The following is a 14,138-nucleotide window of genomic DNA, read 5'->3' as shown; positions in this document are numbered from 1 at the left end:
TCACCAGATTGTAGTTAGCCTCTCCTTTCCCTGGCTAGCTGGGCACCTCCAGCAGCACGACACCAAGAGCAGGAGATAGAAGCAGCCTCTGACCCCCAGGCTGTGGCCTCTTTACTGTTGTCTTCTCAGCCTTCCTTTCAGGTTCCACCGCTGGCAAGCACTTGGAGCTGCATGTGGGCGTATCAGCCGAGGTATTAGTCATTGTAGGTTTACGGGTTGCTCTGCTCTGCTGCAAACTTTTCAAGTGTCATTTTGCAGCCACCACTATGGAAATCAGCCTTTCTGGCTTGTTCCTTCTGGGTAGAGAGTGTTCCTGATCACGCAGAGACGGTTTACCTGCGAACTGCCACGAGATGGCAAAATACTCCCCAGCATCCCTCCCAAGCCTGCTTAGCAGCACCGCAGGCTAGTGCCATGCAAGACTTCGGGGACGCAGCAGCAGCAACAGCTGAATTTGCTGCTCCTCACCCCACCCCCCCAGCAAGGGGGTGCACAAGGAATTGGGAGGGGACACAGCTGGGACATCTGACCCCAAATGACCCAAGACATATCCCATACTGTATTGGTGTTGTGCTCAGCATATAGAGCTGGAGGAAGAAGAAGGAAGGGGAGGAAGTTTGGAGTGATGATATTCGTCTTCCCAAGTCACTGTTACATGTGATGAGGCCCTGCTCTTCTGGAGATGGCTGAACACCTGCCTGCCCATGGGAAACAGTGAATAAATTCCTCATTTTGTTTTGCTGGTGTGTGTGACTTTTGCTTTCCCTATTAAACTGTCTCTGTCTCAATCCACGAGTTTTTTCACTCTTACCCTTTCAATTCTCTTCCCTCTTTCACAGTGGGGGAGTGTGCAAACAGTTATGGAGTGTGTAGTTGACAGCTGGGGTTAAAACATGACAGTCCTTTTTTGGGACACAGTGTGGGGCTCAGCAAGTTCCGATAATGACAGATTTTATTTGAATGTGCTAGGTGAAATGTTCAGCTCTTATTGCTGTTTAATTATTAACCAGCAGGCTTCTATGCTTGCCATGGGGCTTGCTCACTTGTGTAGAGCAATCTAGTGCTTGTTAGTGGCTGGTCACTGCTGTGCTGTGCTGGTTATCACCTCAGCCTGCTGTGGCTGGGAACACTCTGATAACAGCCTGGCGATGTGCCTGGGCTGGCGGGTGGCCAGAGCATTGCTGCTGTATCTTTGCTTCTGTATTGGACAGGCTGGAACACCAATGAGTTGAGTCAAAGGGACTGCAACCTGTGGATGAGTCCACAGTGCAGGGGGAAGAGTGTGAGGGGTCCTTCCCCTGAAGAAGAAGGAAGGGGAGGAGGTGCTTGATGTGCTGGAGAAGATTCCTCTGCAGCCCGTGGTGAAGGCCATGGTCAGGCAGGCTATCCCTGTGCATCCCATGGAAGTCCATGGTAGAGACTAATTACTATAGCTGGAACCCCTTGTTGCACCCAGACTAGAAGGGGAGGACTTTATTATTATACTAAACCCTATAACCTGGCATGAAAGGACCAGGGGTGGACATTGTAATAGGTGTGTCTTTAAATTGTTGTAAGCCATATTTTGAGTTACTATAACAAGAACCACACAAAGCAATGGAGGAGAGAAGCCTTAGAAGAAGCAGTTGCAGCACAGCTGTGACCTGACCTGAGCTGGCTTTGGTGCTCAGTAACTCCACTCAGCACACCACCTCTCCTGTCCTGAGTGACCACTAGAACAGATGGAGCCCAAAGTCATGGAGTAAATGAATTCAAAAGACATTTTGTGGACATCTGTGGGCATTTGATGGATATTTGCAGAGGTGGTCCATAGACTAATGGAATGATGTCTGTGTATTATATCAAAGGCTGGAAAGAGGATGGGAGGTGTTAATGAGATTGCATTGAATAATGTAGGACTAGAGCATGACATAAATTATATGAAAGAAGGGGTAGAGAATGTACTGATCATGGCTGGGGTGGAGTTAATTCTCTTCCTAGTGGCTAGTATGGGGCTGTGTTTAGGATTTTTGCTGAAAACAGTGATGATAATATAAAGTAGTTTTTGTTACTGCCAAGCAGTGTTTACACAGAGCCTTTTCTGCTCCTCAGCCACCACACCCACAAGGAGTGTGGTGGTGCACAAGTTGGGAGAAGTTGAGATGCTGCCAGGGCAAGTGATCCCAACTGATCCAGGGGATCTCCCACACCGTATGGAATCATATTCAGCATATAAATCTAAGGGAAGAAGAAGGAAGGGAGGGACATTTGGAGGGATGGCATTTGTCTTCCCAACTCACTGTTAAGCATGAGTTAAGCACTGTTAAGCATCTCTGCTTTCCTAGAGATGGTTGAACGCCTGCCTGCCCATGGGAAATGGTGAAGAAATTCTTTGTTTTACTTTCCTTGCGTGCATGGCTTTTGCTTTACCTATTAAGCTATTTTTATCTCAGCCTGTAAGGTTTTTCACTTCTATGCTTCTGATTGTTTCCCTGATGCTGCTGGATGGGGGAGTGAGCAAGCAGCTGCGTGGTGCTTAGTTGCCCCCTGGGCTTAAACCATACCTATGAAGTTTTGATACCAGTTGTTTCATTTCTTAATAAACTGATCTACCTCTCTCTGAGGAATCTGTCTGTGAAGCTGCTCACAGTATTATCATCTAGCTTATATATTCCACCTTTCCTTCCCTTTCAAACTCTCTGTTCAGATTGTGCTCATGTGCTGACTCACAGAAGTCAAGAAGCACATAGAAACCCCCTCAACTTGCTTCTGGAATGTCATGAGAAGGGCTTTGACCCAGTGTTCAGCATACATCATCATCTCCTCACCCATGAAGATGCGGTTCAGAACAAAAAGTATGTGTTTCTTGTCACATTGAAAATGGTACAGCAAATAACTACATTTAGGCAGCTTTAACCCTTCAGATAAGATCACCAGAGATGGCTAAAGGAATATATGCATAATGCTGATGAAATACCCCTCAGATCTTTTTTTTCTTTTTAATCCTTTTTAAGAAAGCATAGCTTGTATATCAGAGCAAGACTGGTTTATTAGTCTTGAAGTGGTTTGTTTGTTTGTTTAGGTTTCAGGAGGTTGTTTGGAAAAATTGTGAACAGCATGTTTTTGATTAGCATAGCTAAGAGGACTTCTATTTAATGAAATGATTAATTGATTCAGCCAGATATTCAGCAATACTAACATCTGCTTCAACAGAGACAAAAGATTCTCTTTGAAATACAACCTTACCTCATTAACATGAAGCAGTACCCATGGATACATGATAATTATAAGGTTGATAAGAATATGTAAGGATAACTAGCCTTGGTTCCAGTGAAGGCTGTGGAACAGATTATCTTGGATATGATCCCATGGCATGTACAGGACAAGCAGGGTATCGGGCCCAGCCAGCATGGGTTAAGGAAAGACAGGTCTTGCTTGATCAACCTATCCCCTTCTATGACAACGTGATCCACCTAGCAGATGAGGGAAAGTCTGTGGCTATTGTCTACCTGGACTTCAGTAAAGCTTTTGATACTGTCTCCCATGCCATTCTCCCAGAAAAGCTGGTAGTCTGTGGCTTGGACAGATGCTTTCTTTGCTGGGTAAAGAACTGTCTGGATGGCCGGACCCAGAGAGTGGTGGTGAATGGTGCTGCATTCAGTTGGCAGCTGGTCACTAGTGGGGTTCCCCAAGGCTCGATATTGCAGCCAGTCCTGTTTAATATCTTCATCAATGATCTGGACAAGGGAATCTAGTGTACCTGCAGTCAGTTTGCGGATGCTGGGTGGCAGTGTTGATCTGCTGGAGAGCAGGAAGGCTCTGCAGAGGGATCTGGACTGGCTGGATCAATGGGCCAAGGCCAACAATAAGGTTCAATAAGGTAAAGTGCCAGCTCTGACCTTGGGCCTCAACAACTCCAGGCAGCTCTGCAGGCTGGGCAAAGAGTGGCTGGAAAGCAGCTCAGCAGAAAAGGACCTGGGGTTGCTGATTGATAGCCAGTTGAACACAAGACAACAGTGTGCCCAGATAGCCAGGAAGGCCAGTGGCATCCTGGCTTGGATCAGAAATCGTGTGTCCAGCAGGACCAGGGCGGTAACAGTCCGTCTATACTTGGGGAGGCCACACCTTAAGTCCTGTGTCCAGTTCTGGGCCCCTCAAGAAAGACACTGAGGTGCTGGAGCAAGTTCAGAGAAGGACAATGAAGCTGGTGAAGGTGCTAGAGAGTAAGTCATATGAGGAGTGGCTGAAGGAGCTGGCTTTCTTTAGCTTGGAGAAAAGGAGGCTCGCTTGAGACCTTATCACGCTCTACAACTACTTAGAAAGGAGATTGTAGCCAGGTAAGGATCAGCCTCTTTTCCCTGGTAACTGGTGAAAGGAGGAGAGAGCATAGCCTCAAGTTGTGCCGAGGAGGTTCAGGTTGGACATCAGGAAGAATTTCTTCACTGAAAGGGTGGGCAGGTGTTGGAACAGGCTGCCCACAGAATTGGTGGAGTTACCATTCCTGGAAGTGTCAAGAAATGACTGGACATGGCACTTGGTGCTATGGTCTAATTGACAGGGTGGCAATTGGTCAAAGGTTGGACTTGATGATCTTGAAGGTCTTTTCCAACCTTTATGATCCTATGATTCTAGTGTTGTAGCTGAGTTATTTAGGGAAGGCTACTGAAAACAATTAAAAACAAAATCATTATTTAGACCACTCTGGGCTAAATTCAGCTTTAAAACACTTTAACGTATGATGATAATCATTTTCTTACATGTTACCCCACCAAGGAAGCTGGAACATAATTACAACCCTGCACTGCATGCTGTTTGAAAATGCAGGATTTGTGCAGTTTCAAACTAGAGTTTAACAGAGCTCTCTGCCTGCTTAATAAAAATTATATGCTTTCATCAGCCTCTCTATTATATATGCAATGATACCTATAGCCTAAAGGCTATATAAATACAAATTTTGGTAAACACACACAAGTTTATGGTAAATGGAAACCAAACAATCTTTTAAAATCCCAAGATGACCAGATGCAAAATGCATTTAAACCTAAAGACAGTACTTCAGACTGCAAGTAGTTTCCAAGTCACCACAGACCAAGAAACAAAAGGTACAGATTCCATGGTGAAAGAGTCAAAAAGATGTATGCATGGTATGAGACAGAGAAGGATAAGGGTGAGAGAGACACACAGGAATGCAGAAGTCAACACTGAGCCCAAAGGACATGTTTGAGGGTGACATGTCAGAAGGCCCTGTTCAAGGACTTTACAAGTGCTTTGTGATTAGAAACACTGAACAGGCCTATAACTGGTTTGTCTGAGTTGTGGTGCTGGCAAATACCTTGTGGACACATGGGTTTAATTTCCTTATCTCCAAATACAGACTGGCAGGTTTTTTTTATGTGTTGCCACTTCAGATCTCCTCTACTGTGTGCTGCTGTCATCTTCAATCCCTCCTCTCTTGCTGTGACCACTTCAAATGATTCTGTGTATCCCAACAGAAGTCAATACTACAGGACCTTGGCTCACCAACAGCGGCTCAACAAAGCTGTGTTAACACACGAACACAAGCAATCAAGAAGCAAAAGCGCACAAAACCCTTGCAGAAGCTAGACGGCAGTGTTGGCACATGCTATAAGGCACAGGCAAGCTGCTGCTCAGATTTTGAACAGTAGGCTCTAATTGTGGGAACTCCATTTACAGGAACGGTGTTTCGACCTCCTTTTTTTTTGGTTATCTGAAATAAAAATGGTTTAGCACCTCTGAAACCTCAGCCTCAAAAACAACAGCCACAAGAGAGGTGCTCAGATTACATAGGGGAAAGCAACAGCCAAAATGATTCAAGAAAAGGTCTCAAAGCAGAAAAGAACTTACCATTTTCCTTAGTAGTAAAAAGTGTTTTCTCCCTTTAATTCAAATTTCTGCATGTCAGTACATGGTCCAATTGAACAGCGACACTAAATGAGCTTGTCACTAAAAGGAAGTTGCAGTTTTTGAAATGGCTATTCACATTCAAATGAGATAGAAAGAGAAGTGGAGGGCTCTGCCACAGACACTGGAAGAGACAAATGGTTAAAAAGATAAAGACCTTCCAAGACCATATGTTGCCCCAAGCAGCCGTTAATGAATTTTACTCTGGTTCAGTGACTCTGGCTAGCTTTTAATGGTTCATTTGGCAAGTTGTCCCTGCAGTGATTTCTAATAATAATAATGTCACAATAATCTTTGAACTGCAGACAGCTTTGTGACTAAACAGGATTGCTCTGAAAGTGATTTCTGAACTTGGTAAGATGGAAAAACAGAGGCAGTAAGTTCCTTTAGTTCCCTCGTCCATGGCACATATCACACTTAGGAACAGAAGGACAACAGTAATTCTGAGGAAAAGGAGAAGGAATTTTCTTTCCCTCAGATAAGGATTATTTTAAAATTATATCAGCAGCTAAGAGCACAACATTGCCAGCAGACAGGGACAGCATTTACTTCCTTCACACTTCTAGTGTTACTGATTACAGGCAATAAGACAACACATTTTTACTCAATGAACTCTTTTTTGGTGGAGTTATTTTCCTAGTCCTCCATTCCAAATGATACTTGATTCTATTCTTGTGCTGAATCAAGTAGCAAAATAATCAAAATTACTAAAAGAGTGAAGTGATGAACTGTAATTAAGACTAAATATATATTGGTTTTTTATCATGAACCAAGAGCTCAGTGCCAGCATTAGAACCTGTCATAGTTTGAGATAGCCCCAAAATCCAATTCCCTAGCTCCATTCCCCCTGCCACATCTCAACCTAATGTGAGATGGGTTTTTCCAGACAAAACACGCCAGACTCAAAGTGGGGGAAAGGGAATATATTACAATGTCTGTACAAATAAATACCATATCACATTATACACACGATCACAGCTATCTCTACCATGACATATAGTATTTACAGTGGATCAGATCTCTTCTCCCCTCCAAATAAAAGTCCAGGAGGGAAAGAAGGACAGATCCCTTCCAGTCCTTAAGCAGGAGAATCTTCTAAGGCAGCAGGTTCTGTCTTTCTCCACATGCAGCAGCTGATAGCTGGATTTCTGCCAGCACTCACGAGGGAGGTATCCAAGCTCCCTCGGTCCCTTGACGCGGGCAAAGGGGTCTTCCGTGGGCTTCGTAACCCCAGACAAGGTCGTATCACCACGTCATATCACGAGACACAGGGGGGTCTTCATGACGGTCTGGTATCTCCAGGAGACCCAAGCTCCTTGCTTGCAGGGCCTCTGTGCCCTGTCTCTCAGGCTGCCACCGTGGCAGCAGTGCAAGGGGGGGGAGCCAAGGTCAACTCCCCCCGCATTCCATCTGGCCGTCCCGGTCCAGCTCCGAGATGTCTTTTGAGCTTCTCAGCTCCTCTCTCTCCGGTGCTGCATGTCCAAAACTGCTCTCCAAAACAGGAGTCCATCTCCTCTTTTCTTAGAGGGATCTCAAAGGAGTTTGGGGGATCTGGTATCAGTCTTACCCCCAGAACTCTGTCTCTCAGCTGGTGGCTCTCTCTCTCTCCCTTTCCAGGAGTCTTCTCTGCGGTGCTGCATGTTGCTTCTGCTGCTCCTCCGGTTCAGGTCTTATCTGTCCTGGCTCTCTGCCACCGTTTCTCTGGTCAGTGCCGGCTGCTGCTCTGCGCCCATGGAGAAAACATCTCACGGCATACTACAGACACTTAGTCCAGTCTAACACTGTTCCAAGTCTTTGCAGTCCCCCCAGCCGGGGCTGGGAGGGGGCCAGAGGCCCCAAGGGGCTCAGAGCCCCTACCTCGTGGCTCACAACATGGCCATCTCTCCTCCAACAACCAAAACTACAACTCATCTCTTCTGGTGAGCTTGTGATATGTTTACATTTTTGCAGGAGCGCCCATTGGGCAGAACTTCAAAACTTCCAGGGGTTTCCACCCCTTGGGGTCTACCACTTTTCTTAGCCTCTGGGGAAAAACAAAGTCCAAGCCACTACAAACCCAAACAGAAAAAAAGATTAAATATGAACTATTGAGGTAATTTGCTACCTATGTGGCTTAATAACCATACCTTTTCCTTTTGCATCAGCTGCAGTCATCCTGCTGCCACTCCAAATTACTAAAAAGGCTCTCAAACACAGGAAAACGCATTTTGTGTCCTCTGTTGACATTTTTCAGATGTAACTATGGGTGCTCAATACATTTTGCAGCATGTGGAAGTGCCTACTTGAAGAAGGAGAAATTTGGCGAACAGGATAAAGGATAAGAATTAAAAAGGAGACTTTCCTTAGGAGATTTAATCTTAGATCCACACAAATTACTCACTTGACCTGAGGCAAATAATTCTATCAGAGTAAATAAATGCATGCAATTTTAAAAATCATACTCTGTGTAAACATCTGCAGCAGGCTTCACATTGGTGGCAGACAAGAAGCTTGCTATGACCTTGATAGTTGTTCCACTTGATTTCAGGGGGACTATTCACATACAAAAGTGTGTGCTGAACTTCCATATTCAGAATGTAAAGCCAACTAATTAAATCTTAGCTACAAACATGCTCCAAACTAAAATCCTTGCAGGGCTGCAATTTATTAATCGGTATTTATGTATCACTGTGTGATACATACTACATCTTAAATTCACATATCATACCCTGTTTGCAAGATGAGACTTGTCAGCACAAAGGATGAGATTTACCCAACTACTGTATCTCTCCAAGAAGGGCTCATACTCTAAGGTACAATACAGCACACAAAATTGGGCGCTGTACTTCTTGGAGCTAGCCTGCTTCCAACTGGATTTTTACACTGTTTGTATTCCAAAGGTTTGTGGACTACATTTTGTGTGAAATTTGCAGCTGAATATATTTATTCTTTTTAGCATCTCATCACTGATTAAAAGAAGAAAGTCCATTACTTCAAATCAACAACCCTTGCCTTGGTAACGCTGAGCTCCCTTCTCCACAGAGGGAAGTTGTTTGGGTATTTCACCTCAACAGAACTAAACTAGGCAATGTTAACATTTCAGTCCTTATTTCCATTTCTGTGCTGATAGATTATTAGGATTAACCTATTCAAAATATACAGATTCAGAAGCTAGTCAATTAAACTATTATGCCTGACTTCAGGCAGTGCATCATCCAGCCACTGCCCACAGATCTTATCTACAACATCCAGGAGGGTTGTTGTAAAGAACCAAGGGATTTGGTCTGGTGACAAAGGTGTCAATAATAAGCTCCCCCTCAAATAACTGCAGTTCATTAGGCTTGATCCAAAGCACATCACAGGTAACAGCTTCAAGGAGCCTGTCAGAACTATTGTTAGAGGAAATAACAGAGTATATTTACACTGTTTTTAGTGTAAATATAGCACATAACCAAATTTTTTGAGGGAGTGTAAAAGGCAGCACACATCCCTTAGAATTTACAGTCTTATGTAGAACTGCTGCAAAATGAACAAACAAAGGGAAATACAGTCATGCCTGTTTACCTGAGCAGGAGCTGAAGAGATGAGCTGGTAAGAAAGTTTTCTGTGCTCACAAGCATTCTGAGAGCTAGCAACCAACCACAGTCCTCCTATGATAACAGAGCATGTTCCAAGCCAGACAGGGTTTTAAAGAGCCTTAAAAAAACAGCTAACATATAATTTTTATTAAAGCCTTCTGAAACTGTACTGAGACAGCCACAACTGTGATGGGAACAGTAGGCTGTAAATGGGTGACAGTGGAGGAATGCAGAGATTAACAGAAGATAGAACCTATGGTGTCACAGTGCACTGCCCCACACTGAAAGACAATGAGTCTGATATTTAAAAATCTGAGTAAGATGGACAGCGAACAATCCTGGTTTGAGAGTAGGATAGGAAGGGAGACAGCTCCACCAGATAGGCAATAACAAGCTGTCCTCCTGAAGAATAAGCAGGTCAGCAGATAGGGGTATATTTCCATGCCCTGTAGTCTACTGAGCACAAGTGATCACGCGGGGACATCAGCTACCCACAGATGATTGATTTGCATCTTTCCTTACAGAGGAAAGATTCTTTCTGAATGGTCCATTGATTTTGACTTCCAGTGGGGAAAAAAACCAAAACACAACACAAAACCAAACAACAACAACACTAACAAAAAACAACTGCACAATGAATTTTGGCTTTGGATAAAAAGAAAGATTTTACAACAGAATGAAGCCCAGACTTGAGAATTCAGAAACAACTATTTCATTACTTTTCCAGACATAAGGCAGTATATTGATATGTATTAAAGTCTATGTAAAAATACATCATTTAATATGCTTTATAAAGTAGTTGTATCTCAGATCAATTATTTTACATTTGAATGAATAATAAAGGTATTTTTCCAATTTCTTGAAATAGTAAAAGCTCAGAAAATCATATTTTTTTAAGACAAATCTCAGTAGACTGGTATAAACTCCTGGTTTCTGTGCAAGATTCACCCACAGTTAGTCTGTGAATCAGTATATTGATTGCACTGCCAATTTTAATTTGGACAAATTCAGATTAGGAAGCCTTTACCCAGGAGGAGGAAAGAAACATAACTTCATCTCCAAACATTTCTCATAATGCATTCCATTGTTGACCAATTTGTTTTTCTCAGCCACTAAATGGCTTCTGGGAAAATACTAAATGGCTTCTGGGAAAAGAGTACCCAACGCTCATTTGAAGAATGCATACTTCTAGTTTGAGAAGCAGTTGTAGAAATAGCTTATTAGGATTCCTATATTATTGCTTAATAAACATATGCTCTTTTATTACTTCTTTCGAGTTAAACATAGGTCACCTATGTTGTTTTTTGCTATTGAAGTCAGATAACAAAACTGAAAGTGATGCTTTAGAAACCTGTATAAAGTCAGTGCTGAATAAATGGACAATGTCAGTTGCTACACAGAAGTGAGCTGTAGAAGACAGCAAGCTGTGCTTGCAGGCTGCTGATAATTCATGTGTTAACAATCACGTTTTTCGCTAAAAGAAATGCTTCTTTCCCTGCTATATTTTGTGAAAGGACCAAATGAAAAATAGAGTAAGACTGATGGTATGCATGTGAATGTAGAGAACTGCCAAAATTAAATCAGGCATGGCTCCCCACTCCTGCCAGGGAGCAAAGTGCACCAGTAGAGACTTTTGAAACCACTTGCCCCTGAGAAAACAAGTCCATCTTCACCAGCTAAAGTTTGACTCGCTTTCCTGACACCATTAGCTCAGCAGACACAAAGCCAAGACCTTGGAAAAAAAAAGAAAAAAGCCTGTTTCTTACTTTGCTGCATTTATAATAAGTTTAAGTACATTTTATGACAAATTTAAATTTAAAAACTCAAACTGAAGTCAGGTTTTTGCTAAAAATCTTCCTTTGAAAATAGTAAAACAAAGGTTTTGAAGCACATGTAAGACAGACAGAGGCAGCAAACTCTTACTCTATGGTGTAGAAGTTGTATATTAATACCACTAAAAACCTTGAATGAGGCATTCAGGTAGCAGAAAGAACTAACAACTAAAAACCAGGAGATAACACCTATTTTATACTCGATGTTTACAAATCTTTAACTATTTAAAGGCCTCATTCTCCTCTCATGCCTGCATGAACAAGTTGAATTACTTTGGTATGAAACTGATTAGGTCAACATGTGAGAACCAAGACAGACATCACGTCTTATAAGCCATTCAAGAGTTAGATATCTGACTTAAACTGGACAACTAGGTTTCCCACTGCATCCCAGGCCATCTAATTTTTACTGAATATTCTGGTGTCTTGATTTTCACCCATGGGCCCAATGAATTATTGCTCAATGCTTTCTTCTCAAATTTCTTCTGAGTGCCTTAAAAATGTGAATCAGGCATAAATCATCACTGCATTTATGCCAGCATGAGAGTGCAGACATTCGAGAGTAAGACCTGTAAGGGTTTTTTTGCTACACCAGGCCAACACTAACTCTAAAATCTGCCAGTGATTTTAGCTTCAGCATTGGTGGGAAAATATGTGTATCCACTGCCTGAGTTTGGACATCATCTGTACTTTTTCTCCATGAAATTGCCCAGCCTTGAATGTATAAAAGCTGTTTGTAACAGGCAAGGATCATGGATTTCTTGCACAGGTTCAGTGAGGAGGTTTTGTCTTCTGAAACAGAAGCTTTTCTCAAAAAAGCAATCTGAACTAATGGATTTTTCATAAGGAATGTGTGGCAGAGAGGTGGAAATGGATGATGCAACCTCAAAGCCAGAAATGGAAAGTGGGGTTCTCCTGAGCATCTTATCTGTTTGCTGCTCTTCATCTTTCCATGGCTTTCAAAGTACGTGAAACTAATCTAATTAATCTTAAACCATGGCTGTTGTTAAACTGAATGTGTGAAGGGGAAGAGAACAATGGAATTTAACAGACAATTCTTACCATTCATGTCTAATGCCTTCCAGTTTTGAGAAGAACATTTGGCATGTGAAGTATAACCAGCAAGTTAGCTCTCCATTTTGCCTTCTTGACTTGTTTCTGGTGCCTCATGCTAAGAGTTATGTATCAGTCATGTATTTTATATCCTCCCACTGAGCTTGAAAACAGCAACTTGCAACAAAACTGTCCAAATGCTTCAAAATTATCAGATGAGCTCCATTGTTCAGAGAAAAACTCCCATTTACTCTATAATGAGAACAAGGGTAACAAAGAATCAAGAAGGTATTTTTTACCAGTAACAAAGCCCAACATATTCCAGCACCTACAAAGGCATATTTTATAAAATACTTTCTGTTTTCTGGACAGACTCTCAACTGACACTGGAAAAATCAACACCCTAGCTTTTTTCTAGCTTTTTTCACCCTTTCATCAGGGTCTGCTGATGCTACAGTAGGACAGTTGAAAATTGAACAAAAAAAAGCATGTTGTTAGCTTTTTAGTTTCATCTCACACCTCTCTTTTCCAACACTGACTCTGGATCCCTCCACTCCCAAATCCTCCAGAAGTGCCATGTTTGGCTTTTCCTGTGTCAGGATAGAGCTAGCAAAAGAAGGAGTGTCTATCTGGAGGTGAACTGCATTTGCCACTAACCATTCGCAAGGGACAGCTGGCATGTGAATTGTGTATCTCTAAATAAAATGTGGGAGGACACAAGAGTGAGGAGATGGGCAAGCTTCAAGTGAGGTAGGGTTTTCTGCTCTGTTTTTTCACTCAGAGAAGATCAATACTGTAACAAACTTTGATTTTGTTTGTCCTGAACACTGGACAGCATCCCCTAACACCCTTGTGAATTAGAGAATTTATAGCGTAGTATTTAAGCAGTAGGTAGAACTACATCTCTGCTTAAGAAAAGATGCTTTCCCATGGCTTAGCCTTGTGTGTTGAGCTGATCTTCCAGGGTGCACTGTCTGGCAGATCAGGGAACATGACTTCTAACAAGGAGATCTGGTCATGCAGTGAAGAAATTAATTCACATCAATTATAATACCTATTGAAGTAACTCATTAAATCATCCAAGTTGTAAAATCCAGCACACCTGATGGCCTTAATCTAATGTCTCATCCTGGCCCTGAGGTTATTAGTGGACAGCTGTAATTACAAGTGATTGAAAAGATATTTTTGCAAATAAGTCTCTGTTTTATGAAAGTCAGGGATTGCTGAATATTTTCCCTGTGTTGCCCATTCCATTCATTCCAATATTTTAATCTCCTAGCAGATGTATGCAGCTTATAAGTAACTTGAAATCAAGGTATGAAATCAGCAATATTCTCATTACAGGCAAGCTCTGGAGGTAACACATACAGTCTCTTAATGGCGCTGTATCCCAAATCTTGTAGTGCCACTGCAAACATGGAAGCTGATTCATCTAAGAGGTCAAATTTTGTTTCCTCATTCCTGAAAAGTCTTGAAGTGTGTTACACTTGGAAGACGTAGGGATTTTCAGGAATGCCAAAGTATTTACATGCATTTTTGCAGAAATTACAGACTTCTTTAAACACGAGTTTTTTTCTAAAAGAAAATTGACCCGTTGCACACTCTCATGTAACTGAAAGCACCCAGCATCCACCACATTTTAAGATTACCATTTGGCTAGTCGGGCCATTGCTGCTGCAAAGCATCTTGAAGCCTGAGTCACACCATGACCTGTGAAGGATGGGCTGAGTTTACTCACTGAGATAAGGAATTTCTCCAAGCAGAATGCCATGTGTGCATCTCTTATCTCAGTTCT

General features: G+C 42.4%; 1 protein-coding gene across 12 annotated transcripts in view; it reads right to left on the bottom strand.

The window, feature by feature from the left end:
- TOPORS (TOP1 binding arginine/serine rich protein, E3 ubiquitin ligase) overlaps positions 1–14,138 on the bottom strand; it is a 57,403-nt gene that overhangs the window by 19,745 nt on the left and 23,520 nt on the right. For 9 of the 12 annotated variants that reach the window (XR_010426687.1, XR_010426678.1, XR_010426680.1 and 6 more), the window contains 5 exons: positions 12,353–12,595; positions 11,106–11,190; positions 9,445–9,530; positions 8,028–8,179; positions 5,845–6,025 (listed from right to left, as the gene is read on the bottom strand). The gene's annotated coding sequence lies outside the window, so the exon portion shown is untranslated. Of the gene's footprint in view, positions 1–5,844; positions 6,026–8,027; positions 8,183–9,444; positions 9,531–11,105; positions 11,191–12,352; positions 12,596–13,992; positions 14,054–14,138 lie in introns of all 12 variants that reach the window. The other 3 variants (XR_010426682.1, XR_010426679.1, XR_010426683.1) reach the window with 3 other exon arrangements.

The sequence above is a fragment of the Pseudopipra pipra genome, chromosome Z (assembly GCF_036250125.1).
Source record: "Pseudopipra pipra isolate bDixPip1 chromosome Z, bDixPip1.hap1, whole genome shotgun sequence".
NCBI classification, from domain to species: domain Eukaryota; kingdom Metazoa; phylum Chordata; class Aves; order Passeriformes; family Pipridae; genus Pseudopipra; species Pseudopipra pipra.
This window is presented reverse-complemented; position numbering and strand designations above follow the sequence as displayed.